The sequence below is a fragment of the Heteronotia binoei genome, chromosome 7 (assembly GCF_032191835.1).
Source record: "Heteronotia binoei isolate CCM8104 ecotype False Entrance Well chromosome 7, APGP_CSIRO_Hbin_v1, whole genome shotgun sequence".
NCBI classification, from domain to species: domain Eukaryota; kingdom Metazoa; phylum Chordata; class Lepidosauria; order Squamata; family Gekkonidae; genus Heteronotia; species Heteronotia binoei.
This window is the reverse complement of record NC_083229.1, coordinates 101,747,056-101,752,436: the sequence shown is the minus strand read 5'-3', so window position 1 is coordinate 101,752,436 and position 5,381 is coordinate 101,747,056.

Here is a 5,381-nt window from a genome sequence, read left to right as displayed (position 1 = left end):
ACAGAAAATTTACTCCACGTTTTCTTTGCAGCCTTGTTTCCTGCTGCAGCCAGACAAGACAAAAAGAGCAGGGAACTTTGACAGCCTCAGAGCTTCAAAGGGTAAGGACAGGAGGGGGAGGGGGGAGAAAAGAGCCTGGCAGGCCTGATTAAAGCCCTGGTTAGACCAGTTCTGGCCCACAGACTGAGCATTTGACAGCCCTGCTCTAAACAATGACCAATGCGACCAATAGCTAGCATCCAAGAATCCAATGTCAGGTGCTGCCAATTGAGATAGAAGGCACCCAGACTGCTTTAAAAAAAAGTTTGGGCCCTCAACAGTTAGTCTTCTAGTCAGAAGAGAGCCCTTTGACCCAGCAAGGTGTCCTTGAAAGACTGTTAGTGCTGATGTTGCCCCTGAGACCTAGATCTGACAGGCTCTACGCCTGGCTTGCTGCTGAGATGGCTGACAAACTCTCAGTTGAGGATACTGCATACAGTGGTACAACTGTGAAGACTGGTAGTGGCTGTACAGATGATATTGAGACTTTGTAGAAGTCCTCTGGTGGGACTGCAATGGAGGACATCATCCACCTTTTTGGAGAACAGGGTAGCACCTTCAAAGGGCAAGTTCTCTATTTTTTGATGGGTTTCAACCAGTAAAATGTGGAGTGAAGCCATGAGCATCACTGCTGAAGCCATAGCTTGGGCAGATGAATCTGTCACATGTCTCCCAGCATTAATCTGCTGCTTTGACAAGCATAAGGCTTCTGCTTGAAGAAGCTTGACGAGTGACTTTTTGTCATCTGACAAGAGGCTGATATAAGCTGACATCTTTTCTCATAAAAAGAGCTGGTAGCAACCCATTATGGTTGCATAATTGGCAATTCTAAGATTCAGAGCCAACGAGGAATATGCCTTTCTACTGATGCCATTAATTTTATGCTCTTCTCTCTCTGCAGGGGAAGAGTGGACACCTGGTCAATGGTAAGCCTGCATTTCCTCTGCAACAATAATGTAGCTGGGTGTGTGAAAAGGTAGGGACAACCATCCTGTTGTACTCAGTAGATTTTCAAATCTTTTTGAAGTAGCAAGGACAGGGGATGGTTTCTCCCGTGTAGTATTGGATATGTCCAAGATCACCTCTAACATGGGGAAGGCAATCACTCCTGGAGAATCAGAGTAAAGCCTCTCCACTATTTTATCCTTTGGTGTAGGAAACAGCAAGGTGACTTGAATTTCCAATGTCCTGGCCATCCTGATAATCTGTTATGTGTATAGTCACAAGTCCTCATGTGTTATTGGTGAGGGAAAGGAGAGTGGACCAGAGCTCTGTTCTGATGAGGAGGCAGTACTCTTTTCATTGGATCTGGAAAACACAGGAAGTCCCTTCTCAATAGATAATAGGGCCATTGCCTAGATGGAGGTGGGTGGATAAGGGTGACGTCCTGGAAGGAGATAGGGTTACAATGGGCACAGGCCATTCACCCTGTTCTCTCAGAAAGGATAATAAAAAGGATATTGCTGCCAGGGTTGAGGAAAGGCCATAGAGGGCTACAGAACTGGCTAGGTGGGCTATGACACCAGAATTGGGTCTGAATAATCAGAATTAGGCTCTATCTCATTCTCTGAATATGATAGATTCAGAGAATGCAAATGCAATAATGGGGTTCTCAGAGGCTGGATATCTGGAACTGATATTGAGATTGATGTTGGAACCAGTGCTGGAACCGATTACATCAAATTCATTGGCACCAGTGGAGAGGCTCGAGCCAGGGCAAGTCAAGCAGCAAGGTGGTGTTTATCATGGTGCCTTTCTTTATGCTACAGTTTCACCCTAACCTTCTTAGGGAGTGCTTCAGAAACTGAGCGAGACCATCTGGGTGATGATGACTGGTGCTTAATAGTGATGACTGGTGATCACTCAAGGTAGAAGACTTACCATCAAAGGCATGCTGTCGCTCCACCGAAGTGGAAGACTGTAGCCGAGCTCTCAGGAAATGAAAGACCTTTTCCCCAAAAGCTAGCCTTTAGTCTCACTGCCCTATTAGATCTTGCCTTAGGCATAAACTGGCAGCAGAACATGCAGCTTACTATATTGTGACCTTCACCAAGGCCAAGAAGGCATAAAGAATGCCCATCAGAGCAGGTCATCTTGGTCCCACTCTGAAAACACTTTTTGGAATAACACTTTCTGTGACATGGTAAAGCCAAAGAAACAGCAAGAAGCTAGAGAGATGTCTTTGCTTGATGGTGGCAAAAACAGAACTGAGGGAGGGAAGGAGGACCTTTTCTAGGAGAACATGACCATTTGAGCAGGAAAATATACCTCCAGCTCTGGGGAGGGGCTACCCCCTTCAGCTTTAGACAAAGAGAAAAGTAAAAGCTGGGAAGGAATCCTCTGGTGGTTGGCCTGCACATGCACAGTCCCAATGTGGTTCCAATGTGGGACTGCACAGAAGACCAAAGACAAAACAGGAGTTTCCCAAACTGGAGTAGGCAACCTGAGCTTAGCATCACCTCAGTGGAGCAGGAGTTGCTTCAAAAAAATCCAGGAGGTATAATCTTTTGTGTCTACGGGTATAACCAATTTAGAAACCATCTCCATTATATAAGGATACTTATCTTGGAACCTCCCAGCATTGTGACTGCAGACTTCCCTGACCAGCATCCATTTAATTTAGCAGCCACATTCTGATTTCAAAATCCAAAAGTACCCACAAGCTCAGCAAAGTTGGAGGACTCACCTTAGACTGATGGAGTATGTCATACTGGGCTGCAGTTAAGTGGTTATCTTTTGTCTCATCTCATTTTAAATGTTTGGGTTTTAAAATTTATTTTAGTACATATGCTGTTTTTAATTACATTTGAAACCTGCTTTGAGGACCATTTATGAGCTAGATTAAATTTAAAATGTACTTAGAAAAGTTTAAAGAATAGAATTAAAATGTACAAAGAATAGAATTAAAATGTACAATTTGAATGTATCATAACAAGCACGCTCACACAAAGATTTCTTGAATAATACGTTTGATGGCAAGTATTAGCTTGTCTTAAGTAACGTATAAAACAGGCCACATGTCAGGAATGTGTGTAGGCCCAATGATAAAATGAAGTTTGTCTTTGCTTAAACTGTTCACCTAGCAAATTACCACAACACAATGGTATGCGGAAGAGCCTCTCCAGAGGATCTGAGCAGTGAAAAGTCTCAAAAATCATCTTGATGAACCTGGAAACAAAATGTGTGTGACATTAAACCACTTCTGTCCTATTTAATTTGTTAGACAAGTGCTGTACTCTATGAAGTGTATCTATGTATATTCTTTATGCCAGCACCAGCCTTGCTGGTCTCTACTGAGACTTATTTAATGATCCAGCAATCAGAAGCCCATGTCCACCTGCTAAATTGGCTGAATCACAAGCATTTTAGGTTATTTTTAGGACTTTCCTTAAAGCCTGATGCCTGTTTTTACATCTAAATGTCCACCGTGAGGTATGTTCTAAATGAATTGTGTGGGTTTAGAAACAAAACTGCAGACTAACATATTTTATGGTTAAAGTAAACAATACTTTAAGAAAATATAGAAAATGAAAATGATGTCATGCAAATGAAATAGTAATTGCCTGCATCTTAGAACAATATATCCTTAAACTGAATGAAGATACAGTGTGTACTTGCATTCCTTTTATGCCATTTAAAGGTAATGGAATTTTGGCCATTAAGTAAAATCTCTTTAATGGTGGAACTAAAATCCAAATCCAAAGTAAGCCTGGCAACATGGTTATTTCAGGACAACATCTACCATTCAAGGGTAGGCAGTTTGGAATTTGGGTTATAGCTGCCCAAAGCTTTTTATATTCTAAGCCCTAACACAGACATGCGATATATGAATCCTGCTGAACGCAGCAGACTCAAATCATGCCTATTCTTAATTGCTTGTCAAGTTGGAAAATTTGTAGGTGTTACACTCAGATAGATGCTAAACAAACTTTCATGCTTATGTAAGGCCGGAGAACAAATATTAAAAAATTGTTTTTTGGCAATCAGATACAATACAACTGAAATAAATGTTTCACATTTCCTAATCAGCAAGCCTACAATAATGATCAACTAGTACAAATGAATTAACGTTTATTTATACGAGTACAGGCTGTTAACTGTTATTGTGGTATGAATATCAGATGAAAGGGCAAAACATACAAGGAAAAAATGACATGCAATCCAACTATTTACTTGGAAGCCCCAAGGAGATCAATGAAACTTTCTTCCATGTAAATTGGATAAGGAATAACAAGCATGGGAGCTCATCAGCCTATCTTACTTTACATTCAATTAAACACTCTTTAAAATTTCAACTCTTTTTCGGTCTCATCTCTAGGGTTTTGCCTTTTATTCTGAGGAATTATGGGAAAGTTTTGGTTGTTCACATCAACAGTGAGCAAAAAGTAAGGAAGCAAAAGGCCTATTGTGATGAAAGCTCCATCTTAAGGACCATTCATATATGAAGTCTTTTGTTCTTGCATTTTTGTTATTTTCCCCCCAAAAGGACTCAAAGCAGTTTACATCGTTCTCCATTTTATCCTCACAACCACCCTGTGAGATAGATTATGCTTTGACTGTGAGACTGGCCCAAGGTCACCCAGCATGTTTCCATGGCTGAGTGAAGATCTGAACCTGGTTTCCCAGATACTAACTCAACTCTCTAACTACTACACCAAGCTGGACAGTCTTCTTCCATGAGCAGAAGAGACTATGGATAATTTTGGCTCCAACCCATCATTATTATTTATTAAATTTCAAAAACTGGTCTGTACTTATTGGTACTTATTTTTCCTACACAAATATTGACTCTTTAAGTAGCTATCAATACTATATACAACAAAGTTTGTCCAGTGGCACCTTTAAGACCAACAAAATTTAATTCTGAGTATTAATTCTGAACCTGACCCCAAAGCATGGATTTAAAAATCCACACAATGGGCTGGAAGACAAACACAGGATTCTATTTTTTTTTTTTTACAAAAATGAAGGAATCCTCAGGTCTGCAGAAAAATGTAAAATCTTTTTTATAAAGACATTGGGGACTTTAAAGTGTCTAAGTTAATAGAAATAACATCCACAGCTGTACTATTTTGTATTGCTGATGGAATCTTTTAAGACTACATTGTGAAATCTTGGCAGCCATGTTGGGGTTTGCTATACAACCCCAGTAAATATTGTGGAGGCTTCAAGATTTCACCCAAGATAAAGGGAGCTGTGGGAGGACAAAGAAACTGAAACAGGTAAAAATATGGGATTTAGGAAAGAAAGCAGGGACAGGAGATAAACCTAAAAAGGAGGATCAGAAAAAGGTAGGTGGGTACAAGACATTCCACTGAACACATTTATTGAAACAGAAGGCA